General features: G+C 38.6%; 1 protein-coding gene across 18 annotated transcripts in view; it reads right to left on the reverse strand.

The window, feature by feature from the left end:
* The window catches only part of LOC149083287 (uncharacterized), a 42,478-nt gene extending 32,017 nt beyond the window's left edge, over nt 1–10,461 (reverse strand). The window contains exons 1-4 of one of the 18 annotated variants that reach the window (XM_089236514.1): nt 10,346–10,437; nt 8,562–8,619; nt 3,629–3,750; nt 1,446–1,598 (exon numbers count right to left, since the gene is read on the reverse strand). The gene's annotated coding sequence lies outside the window, so the exon portion shown is untranslated. The other 17 variants (XM_089236513.1, XM_089236517.1, XM_089236515.1 and 14 more) reach the window with 17 other exon arrangements.
* Nucleotides 10,462–15,510: the final 5,049 nt, after the last annotated feature.

Genomic DNA, 15,510 nt, shown 5'->3' on the forward strand with positions numbered 1-15,510 from the left:
CACTAAACCAGAATTTACTGTTTATAGCTAATCCTGGGCTGATTTTATTCCATAATTGAGAGGTTGGTTCTCAGACAACTAAGTGAGAGGACCCAGTTGAGGTGCAATCAGGGCACTGCCTTTCTTTCATGAGTAGAAGTGGTAACTCCAGTCAAAAAGACTTTGACCAGAAGTAAGGTAGTTTTGGAAACATGAATGTTCTCTGATACATCAGGCAGTGCTCAGGAAGTGCTATTTATATTTCAAATCAGAAACGAGAAAATGACTAGTTACAATCAATATTATTTTCCCCAATTTTGTGGGCATGATTCCTGCTGAGAAATCGTGTTAGTTTTAGTAATTTGGCTATCAAATTTTTCATTCAGCGATAAAAATTTGGAGAAATAACCATGATATGTTTGGGGATTTAACACTCGTTATCCGGCGAGATTGGCGATTTAACACTCGATAATTTGCGACATTGAAAAAATTGTTACTTCATAGAATAGTTTTTACTTTAAAAAATTGAAATTCAGGTTTTTAACTCAATTTGAACCACTCCATAACGGTGCAGACGTTCAAAATCGAAAACCAACCGCAACTATGTTCGCACTCAAAGTTGGAAACCTCATTTTCAGCCACCACCAATGCACGATCGTGGGTATCAAGAAAGGCCTGATAAGAGGCTGTGGTTTTCTAATGTAAAATCTAGCACAGGAATTTGCTGGAAAAATCTGAGAATTAATTTTAAAACACCTGTGACCTCTCTTATTTCGTGACTTTTCCATGATCGTTCACACCTTGAATTTAGACAGCTTTAGCCTCTTGATGGTGAAGACAGATTCGTAATTGCTGCTTTTCCAGTGCGATCATACATTCTTTTGCAAAATTTTTTGTTCTGTTAAAGGACACACAAATTTCACTTTAAGTACAGCTAGTCAGCGAAAATTGACACAATTTAAAAAATAATGAATGTAAGGAATACATAAATCAAAGGAGTCAATTTTTTTTCTCAGAAAAAAATAGCTGACTGCACTGGATACCATTAGTGGAAAACTAGAATGCTTGAATTCCCTCAGTGATCTACCAGAAAGTGTCAAATTCATGGGCAAGAAATTTGAAGAGCTGAAACAGTTCCATCAGCAAATTACTAGATGAGAATAAGAAACTATGGGAGGAGAACAAAATGATATGGTGCAAAAACCAAATGCTGGAAGATAGGCTTGAACACATGGATGCCTATGCACAAAGAAATAACCTCATCATTCCAAATGTTCCTGAAGGAGAAAGTGAGGATACAGACGAGATTGTTTTGAAACTTGCAGAGATAATGGAAGTGATAATGGACAAAATGGACAAAGGCAACATCGAAGCAAGTTACTCTTTCGGAAGCAGAAAAGACAGAGGAAAAATTTAACCAATTATAGTCAGTTTTGTAAACCGTTGGCACTCACTAAGATACTCACTAACGGAAAAAAGAAAAGAGGCAGTCTACAACCAAGGATCTTGGATTTCCAGGAGAAGCGACAAGGATCTATTTCGATGAACACCTGACACCAAAGATGCAAAAGATCTACACCCTGTCCCTGGCAGCAAAGAAGACTCATGATTGGTGCTTCCTATGGACGAAAGGCAAGGTTTTAGAAAAAGATAAGTACTTTCCCAAATTTTTTCTTATTTCATAGAATTTTTTTTCAATTAAATTTAAAAATGTAATAAAAAAAAAAAAAGTTTGGTATAAACTCTTTGCAGTTAATAAATTGTAGAAATTTTAGCTTCAAGGAAATTTATCCACTATACAACAACAAACACTATTAATTATCATTGTTTCATGCAAATATACAAAGCCTTAAAAAGAACTTCAACTCATTATCTGAAATTTTGACGTGCTGTAAAAAACCATTTAAAATTATCACGTTAAGTGAAATCAGGGTCACTAATAAGATAGAATGTAATTACTTGGGTATTAAAGATTTTGAACTATTAATTTCACCTAGAAAAGATAGCTCATACGGTGGCTCACTAGATTGCACATGCATTCCAGACATATTTTTACATTGTAATGCGTTGTATATATACATTTGTAATATGTTGAATTACAAATGCAAATCAGAAATAGTTACAGATGAATATGAATCAATATGGGGATTGAAGTTAATTATCATAATTCAAAAGACAGCTTCATAATTGGATCAATTTATCAACCTCCTAGCTCTAATGTGAACAGATTTCTAGAGTCACTTAACTCTGTCTTAAGCTGCTGACCACAAAGTCAACAAAAATATTAGTTTGTGGTGATATCAACATAAATTAGTCTACTAATAGTATACTATATCTACTAGTCTTACAGACTAGAGTATGTTATAACCAATGCCACTAGAAAATCATCAGCTTTGGATCATATTTTTATCAGAACAAATATTTACAGTGAACATTATAAATTCCAATATAAAAGATCATAATCTGATCTTTATTTATCTTGATAATTTAAAAAATAATATTTACAGACAATGAAATTCACATTCGTTATGATCATAAACTAAATTTATTATCTGATCCACCTTGGGTCTCTCTGATATATTGTCATGCAATGATCCTAACACTGCTAATCAAATCTTTTCTAAACATTTTGAGGATATATTGAAAGAAGCAGAAATAAAGTCAGAATTAAAAAAGGTACAGCATTCCCAAACAATCCTGGGTCTCTAGCTCAATTCTTAAGTATTAAAAACAAAGACAAATTAAAATCAAATCCTTTCAACATTCAATTAAGAGAAAAATATAAAACCTATAGAAGTATACTGACATCTACTTTACGAAATGCCAAAAGAAAAAAATATTTTGAAGATCAATTTTTAAAGTCTAATGGAAATGTTTCAGAAATAAAAAAAAGGAAAGTAATTAATGAAGTTTTAAATAAGAATACCAAACAATCTACTGTGATCCCGAGCCTAAAAATTTTAGGGTCTGTATCAGAATCAGCTAATACTCAAGAGATTACAGAAACACTAAATTGTGTATTCTGTAATCATAACGCTGATACGCCACCTGCTGTTAATAATGAAATTTTTTTAAATTATAATATAACATCTGTCTCGAATTCTTTGTTCTTGAACCCAGTTACTGATGAACTAAACAGAATAATATCAAAATTTAGCTCTAAATCATCCGTTGGTTTCGATAAGATAAGTATACGTATTGCGAGAAAAAATAATGAATTTTTTTAAATTTTTGTTAAATCTAATAAATTTGATTTTTGAAAGTGAATTTTTCCAGATGAATAAAAAATTTCAAAAGTAATTTCGTAATTTAAAAAGGGTGATCGAGCTGATCTCCTAAACTATCTTTCCATATCAATTTCGCCAACCTTGAGTAAAATCACTGAAAGCAATGTACAATAGAATTTGGAATTTTCTAGAAAACAATTGCTCCATATAAGGAAAAAAATTTGGATTTCGTAAGAATATGTCAACTAAAACTGCACTTATATGGTTCATTGATACAGTGCAATGTGCTATAAGATGATGGTAATTTCACTTACGAAATATTCTTTGACTTTAAGAAAGCATTTGATTTTGTAAACCACAAAATTTTACTAAAAAACTCTATGGAATTTATGGTGTAGCAATAGAGTATTTTTGAGTTTTACCTCTCAAACAGGAAACAATTTGTAAATATTGGAGCTTACAACTCTAGTGTCAACAATGTCACTTGTGGGTTACCTCAGGGTTCTTGCCTCAGACCACTTTTATTTCTGGTCTATATCAATGTCTATAAAATATTCAGAAATTGCAAAGTGTTTATGTATGCAGACGACACAGCCCTTTTAAATTCAGGTAAACAAAATACTCAAATCATATATATATAGATCAAATCAACTATGATCAACTTATTAAGCACCTGGGTATCAATAAATAAGCTACAACTAAATATTTCTAAATTGGTTTGTATACTTTTCAGACCATGGCAAAAACCGTTGCCATTACCATTAAAATTCAAACAGGATGAGTTAAAGTTTGTCGATTCGGTTAAATATCTCAGAGTTTTAATTGATGAACATATTTCATGGTCTAACTATACACAGTGGAACTTCGGTTAACGAGCTTAATCCATTGCGCCGAATTGCTCGTTATTCGAATCAAACTTCTTCATAGGAAATAATGAAAACTTGGATAATTTGTTCCACAATTATTCATTCACATGAAAATGACTAGTAAAAATGTCATTCATTCATTAAAACAAAATATAATCAATAACGAAATAAAATAAATATAATAATGCCATAAATAAACATACAATAACGATAATGTTTGCACATTAACTTAATCTAAATGACCAGAGAGAGGAAGACTATCATTTAGGGTGACTTAAGGACTCACTTCTCCTGTATTCCTTTTGTGTGACTTTAAAAAAAACCCTATCTACGACACTTGCTTTTGGCTCTTTTTTGTTGGATATTTCGGCGAAGAGAAATCGCACTACTGTTGGAAAGATTTATTGCTCATACTGTGAAACGTCTCTCACTAGACATTTATAAAAGTCAGACTGACGGATCATTCGGAATTATACAATAGCATAAATAAGCTTTATTCCAACATTAGTACAATAGCTACGGAGAAACACAACCGACCGCCATGGCTGCCAGAGCTCTAATCCTGGCAATCGAATGGCACACACGTATTGAAGCTCCTGTTCTGCGCTGTCGCCAAGTCATACATAAATATAACACCTTCTCTTCTAAAAGAAAGTCTGCACTGAAATGCACAAGTTCAGTTAGGCAACCCACTACACACCTAGTCTTTCAGGTGGTCACCTGGGACGTTATGATCGCCTCAAATGAGGAGGTGATGAATCAACAGCTTGAGGATTACTTGCCTTCGTCGGTTCATTTCTGATGGACTCTGTATTCTCCGTCTGATCGGGCCCCACTGATTTATTGGGCTGCTGGGATACCTCGGAACTAGCTGAATGCGAAGGTGACACCGAAAGCTGTTGACGCAATTGGTCCCGATGCCAAACCACGTGACCAGAAGGAGTACTCACATGACCCTACCCCTTGAAGCGGAAACCGTTCCTGGAATCCCCACTGAGCCATTTGCGTGGTTCCTGCACCATATCTTATCCTCAAGTGGAAACTTGAATTTGAGATTGGGATCCGTCGCCAGATGTTGCCTCCGTTTCAACAGATACAACCTGCTTTTCATGACTCTCCTGAACATTGCCGTACCAGGAGCTTGACCAGTTGAGGAGACAGGTGTCCTTGGATAGTGAAACAGAAATCTATCAAGCCTTTCTTGGAAGGGGAGCTGCCCTTAATTTTCCTCACCCGCATCCTTCATGGAGCGCACGGCTCTTTCAGCCAACCCATTTGACTGCGGGTGATACGGCGCAGCTCGGACATGGATGACCCCATGTTGTGACCACACACTTGTTGGCACAGGTAGCCTACTGAAAGCATCAGCATTAGCATAAGAAGATCCTTTCCGATACAAAATGTTGTACGAGTACCCTGATAGTACAAGCGCGCATCGCCAAATGCGAGAAGCAGCCATTGCAGCCACTGGTTTAGTCTCAGAAAACAGGCTTACTAAGGGCTGGTGATCGGTTACCAAAGTGAATGTTCTTCCAAGAAGATATTGGCTGTAGTTCCTTTCCGCTTTCGTCAGGGATCTAGACGCAAAAGTAATAAGACGATCTCCCACAGCTGAGGGATGGGACAACACAGCTTCTACTCCGTACAGACTAGCGTCACATTCGAGACGCACTTCCTAACTTTTGTCAAAATGATCCAACAAAGACAACATAGAGAATTTTTTCTTTGCTTCCTCGAAGGACTTCCTTTCCTGCTCAGTCCATTTCCAACAGGAGTTCTTATTCAACAACTTATACAATGGTGCAAGCATAGAGGACATATTTGGAAGGAATTTTGCATACTACATAAGCAAACCAATGAAAGACCTCAGTTCATCCGCAGTCCTTGGCTCGAGAGCCTTCTCAATGGCTTCCAACTTCGTTTGCACTGGATGTGCATCGATTCTATGCCCCAGATATTCTACCGACGTCTGCATGAACGAGCACTTCGAGGAATGCAACTTAATACCAGCTCCATGCAAAGTACACAAGACTTTGCTCAAATTCCTTAAATGATCCGAAACAGAGCTGCCAGTTATCACCAAGTCGTCTAGGCAGGACAATGCATTTTCATGTCCTTGCAAGAACTTGTCCATTTCTCTCTGAAAAATTGATGGAGCTGACGCTACCCCCAAAAGGCAGTCTCGTGTACCTGAACAAACCTCTATGAGTGTTAATTACTAGTAAGTCCCTGGAAGCTTCATCCCATTTCAATTGACAGTACGCATCCGATAAGTCGATCTTTGAAAAAGTCACTCCCAGGACTCCCCCTGAAAGACAAGCGAACAAATCCTTGACCTTGTTTAACGGATGCCTCTCGAGATCTGTAGCAACGTTGGCGATGAGCTTGAAGTCACCACACAAGCGAATCCTACCATTCGCCGTCAGGACTGGTACTACAGGTGTCACCCATTCCGATTACGACACTCATTTCAAAATGCCTAAATACAAAAGTCTACTTATTTCTTCTTCTACTTTCTTATAAGCGTAAGGCACAGGGCGAGCTTTGAAGAATTTCGGTGAAGCACAGTCTTTCCTTTTTTGACAAACCGTCACATTTTTCAGCTTCTTGAGGCCCCCGAAAACAGTTCTTGATGTTCATCCAAGACGGCCTGCAAGTCCCATGAAGAAGATTTCACGTCAACCTGGATAGTGTTCGTAGAGCCAGCCGGATCAATAGTGCTCAACACCCCTAGTTCGAAGATCAAGTTTCGTCCCATCAAGATCACGGAACACTGATCCACCACCAGGATCGGAAGCATTTCACATTTGGATTCGTACTTCACAGAAACATCCATCGGGTCCACTATCTTCAGACTATGCCTTGTAAAAGACCTGAGCTTGATATGAGTGTCTTTCAAAGGTGGAAATTGACATTGGTGCTTCTTGAACATTGAGTAAGGCATCAGCGAAAAAGGTGCTCCCGTGTCCACCTGCATTACCATAGGTAGCCCTTGAATCATGACTTGCACTGTACAAGGTAGTGGGAAATCAAACATCTAGTTCAACGTCAACACATCAAACGCAGGAGACGAGTTATCCAGCTGATCGACTTGATTCACTCTGTTTGGCCTTTGACTCCGACACTCCATCTGTTCTTCACTAAGTGGCATACTCTGGCTAAGTGTCCTGTCTTCCCACATGAATGGCACGTACTCTTGGCAAACTTGCAAGTTGAGGACTTGTGTCCACTCACACCGGAACAGATGCAGTATGGTCAGCCACGACTTTGGCGCCTTTTTCCTCGCGATAAGTCGCCAAGACCGTCATAATGCTTCTCTGGGTTGCCGTATTTTTTAACACCTTTCTGGTTTCGTTGGGTGATACCAGATGGTGCTGGCTTCGCCAAACAGGATTTTTCTTTTGTTCACTGCGTTTTTTCAAAAATTCTAAACAGCCGTTGTTCCATTTCCAGCGCGTCTCTCTCTATCTTTGATTATTATTCCTCCCTTCTGTAGCTTACGTCATTTGGATTATTATCTACTGCTCAGGTTGTATCATACTGTTTTATTATTTTGTTGTATTTATTAGTTATTCATCCATTGCCATGCCTTCTGTTTTAATCGGTTTATTATTTAAAATGAACCTACAGAATTTTTCATGCCCAGATCCATTTATTAAAAAAAGGGTCCAGGTTTTAGTTTTAATGCATAGAATATTTATGCCCGAAATTCCTTATGCCCCGATCTTTTTATTATTAAAAAAATAGGCCAGATGTAATTTTTTTTAACTGATAGGCCTATTTTTTTATATTTTTATGCTTGGTGGTTTCTATTATGTTTTGCACGCTGATGTTTTTTTTTCGGCGTCCGTAGTGTCTGACGGCCTTGGCGACTCTTCGTCGGGCCATGTGTGGCGCCAAAAAATTACCAAGTGGCGGACCATACGACAGCTGTTCCCTCGCACCACAAGCATAGCAGAAAAACCTAACCTTGGTTTGCGACGGGTGATAACCTCTGGAACTCTTCCGTGGCTGCTTCGCTTGTCTTTGCTTTACAAACAGTACTTTGGCTGAAGACATGGTGTCACCACGCAGGTTAGAGGCATTTTCCAGGCCACTTCCATCAACATTGTGATTTCTGACGCCTGATCGAAAGACAGATCTCTTTCCGCCAACAGCCTTCTCTGAATAGCGTCTGTCATGCCATCACAGGCATGAATTTGCATTTTTATTTTCGTACTTGACCCCGATCGCAAAATTGACTCGTACACCTCCCCCAATGTGTGTGGTCGCTACAGAGAACGAGTGGCACCTTTTGTCGGCACAAAACGTCATTCAACTGTATACATCACTATCAAACGTTCAACAAACAAACAAATATTTGCTATGCACCCTGTATAAATAACCTTAAACTTTTTAAATGAGGCATTAAAGTTGATTATTAATGTTATAATTTTGAAGTGTCTCCTGCGACAAGTTTTGTGATAAGTAACGAAATCAGGACACTTACTAAAATGAGTAAATCCAGCCACAATGAGTGAGAAGGTCCAAAAATAGATGCTGAAACTCTAGAAAAAGAGAAATATATGAATATATTATCCCCAAAGTAGAATATGCCGAATTCTGCGACGTACGTCACAGAACAATTAGTGCAATTGCAGAACAATCGGGAAGAATTTTAAGAAAAATGTAGAAAACACTATTATGGGAACGGCAGAACATTTCCAGTCAGTCGAGGGCTCATTGCAGAACAATGCAAAACATTCTGCCTTGGGGTATAGTATGACATTTTATATATATGAATATACATGACATGATTTGGCGATCTATAGATACTCTGAGAAATTGGTTTTTAAGGTTTTGTGTATCACGAAGTCCACAGACACCGCCCACCCCGTGGCAATAAAATGAAAATAAAGGCCACAGACCCCCTTCACAAAATATTCTGTATTTATCAATGTGAAAACAATAAGTTAACTAAGCATAGCATACTTTTTAGGCTGTTATGCTGTGTTCGAGGCTTTTTAACAGCAGAGGTTTTCACCCACTACTGCAGTGAACATCATGCTTACAGGTGACAGTAAGCAAGGGGCTGAAACTTCCTCTTCAAAATACTGTGATCTACTGGCGCTTTGGCTGAAGAGGCTACAAAATCTGTATCTTCATTGTAATGTGGAACCTGTCATCAATAGTCAATGTCAGGCTCGTTGCCAGAAATTTTGTTCATGAAACAATAGACAGCATCTTTGTTCTTTTATTTGGTCATTTTTTTCACATTCCCCCTTTCACTACGCCCTCTCTCTGTCAATGTTCTTCCAAAGATATCATTTTAGCTCCTAGCTTGCTATCACCTACAATGATGATGTCCACTACAGTAATGAACAAAACATCTGCTGATGAGTTAAATGAGTGTCTGGAACATGGTATGAAAGTCCGAAAAGTATGGATACTCTTATACTCTCTCGTGAATGCCTACTTAATCAATGAGTTAATATTTTTCTCATCAAAGCACACAGAACCCCCTGAAGTTATTCCAAAGACCCCTGGTTTAACTAACTGCTCTTAACTAAGTAAATAACTTTTTGGCTTTCCCACAGTGAATAGTTTATTTTTGAATTTTAAGAGCTACAAGTGATGGAGAAAGAGAAAGAACTGGGGGGGGGGGAGGGGGTGCACAACCCTCCTTTCAACATTTTTCGGGGAGGAGGCAAAGAACATATACTCAATGTATATATACATATATATATGCACCATTTCAAGTATATTTTATAAAGCCAGGGGACGCGACCCCCCCCCCCCCTCCCGCCCCAAATGACCTTCTAGGCTGTGAGGGACCTCTGTTCCCGGGTTGCGAAATTGAAAATGATGAAAAGCAAAAAAAAAAAAGTTAAAAACCCAAATTCTGGTGCACAAGTATGGGGGGAGGGGCACCTCCTGACTAAAGTTCTAGTGAACTGTCTAAAAAAAAGAAAAAAGTTGGGAACCACTGATTTTTAAGATGACGCTAACAAAAATGGCTGTGACCACTACTAAAATCTATATCAATTTCGCGGCAATAGTAAGTGGCAAGATATAACTAAAACCAAAAACGTTTGCTATAGGAAAACTTGCTTGTTCACGTTTATAAAATGCAATGCTCGATTTCGTACACCCTAACATTTCAGAACAAAAAAATCTACAAGTCTTGAAATTCTATAAATAATTTTGTTTCTCTGTACTAGAGGCCGCCACAAACAATGTATGATGATAAAATCATGACCATACCTACCAAAAGCTGAATCAAATGCTACATACCCATTGAGCTATAAGGAAAGCTCAGTATACATGGAGGAAAGAATAACAGGAGGTGACGTGACATGGAGGAAGGAATAACAGGAGGTGACATCAGGCTCTAAAATTGAAGCCGTTGTGGCAAACCTATGGGCTGACAAGTAAGCCCAAACAAACCTTTCTTTTCCCTATACTTAAGCTGACCATATTTCGTCGAGAGAAATACGGGACATTGGGATTCCAAATACGGGAAAATACAGGACATCGCAAATTATTGCCGAAAATGACGCCAAAACCGAACAAAGTTGCCAAATATTGTTGAAATAACGGAGAAATCACAATGGCGGGAAATGCAGCATTACTGCTAATTGCAGTGGGATAAAATGAATTCCACGAAAAAAAATTTTCACTAAGACAAATGTGGGAGATTCATATACTCATTTATAGTTGCAGTTATCATAATATAATTTATAAGTTGAAAATAATTTCAATCTTCGACTTCAATAAAGAATAAAAATTCAAGTAGGCTTCGTGCAAAATACGGGAAAAACCGGGACACTTTTGCTAAAAAGTCGGGACAGCCAAAAAAACAGAAAATACCGAGACTGTCCCGGAAAATACGGGACGTATAGTCACCCTACCTATACTTAACGCGTTTTGCCGGATCGAATTGTCTTAAAATATTAATAACTAAATAAATTTAAGAACCATGACTGTTTAATGCGTCTTCCGGTGATCTACATGATCCAATCATGGAGGAAAGAATAACAGGAGGTGACGCGACCAGCGCGTCCGTTGATAAAGCACGGGGAATCTGAGTTGCCAGATGAAGCCAGTGATCGCTCTATTAAAGGGACAAACCGTGGCTTCCCATGCTTTCCTATGAGAAACACCCCCGTTTATAAAAATCATTTAAAAACTTACTATTCATTTTCGGAACTCGATTTTTTTCCCTCAAATTTTGTGGATATATTTATACAATTGAACGAGAGCTTATACAATTTTAGTTGTTATTTGTTTTCGGATATTAACTTCAACAACATGGAACCTTTTGCAAAAATAACCAAAATTTACCCATATCTTGTGCCCCAAAATTCCTTCTCGGCAATTTAATTTTAAAAAAATTATGGCAAAGCATGTAATACCTCAGTGCTGAGAGAGACACAATGTTTAAAGACACTTGAACAAGTGGTGTTTGAAAAAATCTGACTTTTTTTTTGCGAAAAACATTATAAGTGTGGTGTCCTTATAAGAAATGACTAAAAGAACTAAACTGATAAGAACATAAAACGCCACCTAGTGTTGTGTAAGAAAACTAGTGAGTTCCACCTCGGACATCAAGTAGACAAGATATCTAAATGTTCTGCTCTTTCCACTTTATAAATTCTTACTATCTATATGTATGTAATCTATCTAAGTCTAACGTAATAATAAATGCTCATCAAAATAAATACCCATGTGTTATCCACTCGGCTAACAAAGTGTTAAAGAAAACACAAGTGGCGACGAGGCCCATCTTAAAAGTTGGATAGAGTATTTACTCGAAGACTGCAAAAGGTAGGAGAAAAAGTTTTTCATACATCTCTGACGATGGAAAATTTAGTTGAAGAGTTAATAAGACAGAATCAAGCTCTAATGGACGCTCTCAAAGAGCAACGAGGCTCAACGTCAACAAACCAAAAAGTGACGGTTTCGTTTCATAAATACGATGAAGCTTCAGAGACTTTCGATTCGTTTATAGAACGTTTCAAGGCGTTTTTAGACATTCAAAATGTCCCAGAAGAAAAACGTGCTAAAGTCTTAATTTCGAGCATTTCTGCAAAGCTCTACAACTTGTTAAAAAATTTATTGTCTCCGGACAATCCATCGGAGAAAGAATTCGCCATTTGAAAGAATGTTTTGAAGAACCATTTGAATCCTAAAGCATTGATTATACCGAGTAGGCACATGCTTATAAACAGAAAGCAGAACGAAGGCGAAAACATCAGTTCGTATATAGCCGAATTGCGACATCTCGCAATCGCGTGAGATTATAAACAAGAGATGTTGAACACCATGCTTCGGGATGTTTTCGTTAGTGGGCTCTGAGATAGAGCGATCCTCGATCGTTTATTTGAGGAAGACGACATCGAGCTAGACAAAACAATAAAGATCGCGCTGGCGATGGAGAAAGCTGTTCAGGGGGCGAATGAGATTATCGGGAAGCCGGCAGAACTGAAGGTAGTGAAAGCGGGGAAGAGGAAAACGAAACTGCCCACGCAAAACGGAAACTACTCTGCCGCCGCTGTCAAATATCCGCCGTGTATACGATGCACAGGGACAAATCACGATAAAGACTCCTACAGATTTATTGCTAGCAAATGTCGCTTCTGTAAAAAAATCGGGCATATAGAAAAAGCCTGCTACGCGGCAAAGAAGACTCAATCGACACCTAACAAACAGAAACAGATTTCAGTTGAGGAAAACAAAAATGATGTTTCCATGTTTGGGTTAGAGTGGGTATTGAGTGAAGAGCCGAAAAAGCCTCCGATGATGGTTACTGTCAACATAGACAATAAACCAGTGAGTATGGAAGTTGATACGGGTGGAACAGTATCAGTAATGAGCTTACAGAGATTCAGAAAAATCTCGAAGAAAAAAGTTCAACTTACGAATTTAGTATTCCGGACATACAATGGAGAAAAAATTGTCCCAGCGGGATATGTCACTGTGAAAGTGGAGTACGGAAAACAAAAGTTGCACTTGAACTTATATTTGGTGAGGGAAAATTTAGACACGATTTTTGGCCGTGAATGGCTATACAAAATAAATCTAGACTGGAACTCTCTTAAGGCTGTGAGGACCGCTAATGACATGGATCTCAAAAAATTGTTGGATGATTATAAAGAAATTTTCGACAACAAATTGGGTGAGATAAATAACCATGAAGTGGAACTAAAGCTAAAACCAAATGTTACCCCAGAGTTTCGTAGAGCGAGAACTGTGCCCTTCGCATTAAAAGACCGGGTTGAAAAAGAAATAGACCGGCTTGAAAGAGAAGGCATTATCGAGCGAGTTGAAACTTCAGATTGGGCTACACCAGTTGTTCCCGTGGTGAAACCAGACGGATCCATAAGGTTATGTGCAGATTATTCTGTCACATTAAATCTTAAGCTAGAGGTGCCTCAGCATCCCTTACCAACGTTTGAGGAAATATTCTATGTTTATATGGGGGTAAACGATTTTCAAAACTGTATTTCAGTCATGCATATTTGCAAATGAAAGTGCACCCTGACAGTCAACGACTCCTAACCATAAACACTCATAAGGGGTTACACGCCTGTAAAAGATTGATGTAGCAGCTCCAGCAATGTGGCAGAGGTACATTGATGGGCTATTCCAAGGAATAGATGGTGTAAAAGTTTTTATGGATGACGCCAGAGTGACCGGAACAAATGACGAGTCACATCTCAGGGCTTTGGAAATTTTTTTTAAAAAATGTCAGGAGCATGGGCTGAAGTTAAATTTGAAAAAGAGCACATTTTTTCAAAAAGAAATAAATTTTTTCGGTCACAAAATTGATGAAAATGGCCTAAGTGAAACGAAGGAGAAAACTGAAGCAATTTTGAAAGTTCCCGCACCGAAAAACGTTCAGGAAATAAAAAGTTTTCTAGGTATGGTAAATTTCTACGGGAAATTTTTTCCTAATCTGGCAACCATTACCTATCCTCTCAATGAGCTGACAAAAAAGGACGTTCCGTGGCGTTGGTCTAAAAAGTGTGAGACTGCATTCAAGAAGATCAAAAAGGAAATTTACTCAGAGCGAATCTTGATGCACTATGATCCTACACTACCTCTTACTCTTGCTTCGGATGCTTCTCCAGTGGGAATAGGAACAGTTCTATCACATGTCTTACCAGATGGAACAGAAAGACCAATTGCCTTCGCTTCTCGTACGCTGACGAAAACGGAACAGAGATACTCCCAGAGTGACGAAGAAGCTTTGGCAATTATCTGGGCAGTAAAGAAATTTATGCTTTACTTGAAAGGCAGAAGATTTACTCTCATAGCAGATCACAAGCCTTTGGTAGCGATATTCAGCTCGAAGAAAGGTCTACCAGTGTTGACGGCTACTCGACTTCTGCATTATGCCTTGATCTTACAAGCATATCAGTTCGATATCATCTATCGTAACACACAGAACCATGGTAATGTTGATTGTCTTTCCCGATTACCTTTAAGGTCGGAAGGCTTAGTTGTCAAGGATGACATAGAACTCTTCCAGTTGAATCAAATCGAAACACTACCAGTGAAAGCTCAACATTTAGCAAAAGAGACACAAAATTATGAAGAGTTGGGTCCATTGCTGAGGAAATTGAAATTCGGTGAACCTTTAGGAGGGAAGGAAGTCGAGTACACCTTGCAGGACGGTTGTATAATGCATGGCCAAAGAGTTTTTATTCCGAAGAAATTTAGAAATCATGTCACATCACACGAGTTTGAAATATTCATGAGGAATAATGGAATAAAGCACAAAACGTGTGCTCCCTTCAAACCATCAAGCAACGGGCAGGCAGAGCGATACGTTCACACCTTAAAACAATCCCTTCGGGCGATGCAAAGATTTCCCGGAAACATCTACCAAAACGTGAGCACGTTTCTGTTGAATTACAGAAAAGCGCCAAATGCGACTACCAAGCAAAGCCCAGGAATGTTATTCCTAAAAAGAGAAATCCGAACTAGGATAGACCTAGTCTTGCCAAATATCAAGAACAGGGTTCAAGAAAGAATCAGAAATGGGGGTCACAGACTTCTATGACCGAACTTTCGAGCCAGGAGATCGTGTGGCTGTGCGAGATTACAGATCCGCCAATAACAAGTGGAAGTTCGGAACTGTTCTCAACAAAGACGGAGTTCTACACTACACTGTAGATGTAAATGGAACTCTCTTCCGACGTCACATCGACCAGATGAGAGCAGCTGGCAATCAAGTTCAGCCAACCTTGGTGATACCCAGAGTTCCAGGCAAACTTTCATCAACTCCTGTCGCTGCTGACTCCGAAGTACAGATTGCTCCAGAAGAACAGACAACTCCGACAGAGATCAGTAGCGATCTACCAACACCAGCTAAGACACCAGCGACGTCCAGCAAGCCACCAGTGATGTCCAGTACTCCCGTTCCTTTGCGACGTTCCCAACGAACCAGGAAA

This window comes from Pholcus phalangioides, unplaced genomic scaffold (assembly GCF_987345545.1).
Source record: "Pholcus phalangioides strain wild (caught in Gottingen) unplaced genomic scaffold, Ppha-v1.0 ptg000009l_1, whole genome shotgun sequence".
NCBI lineage: Eukaryota > Metazoa > Arthropoda > Arachnida > Araneae > Pholcidae > Pholcus > Pholcus phalangioides.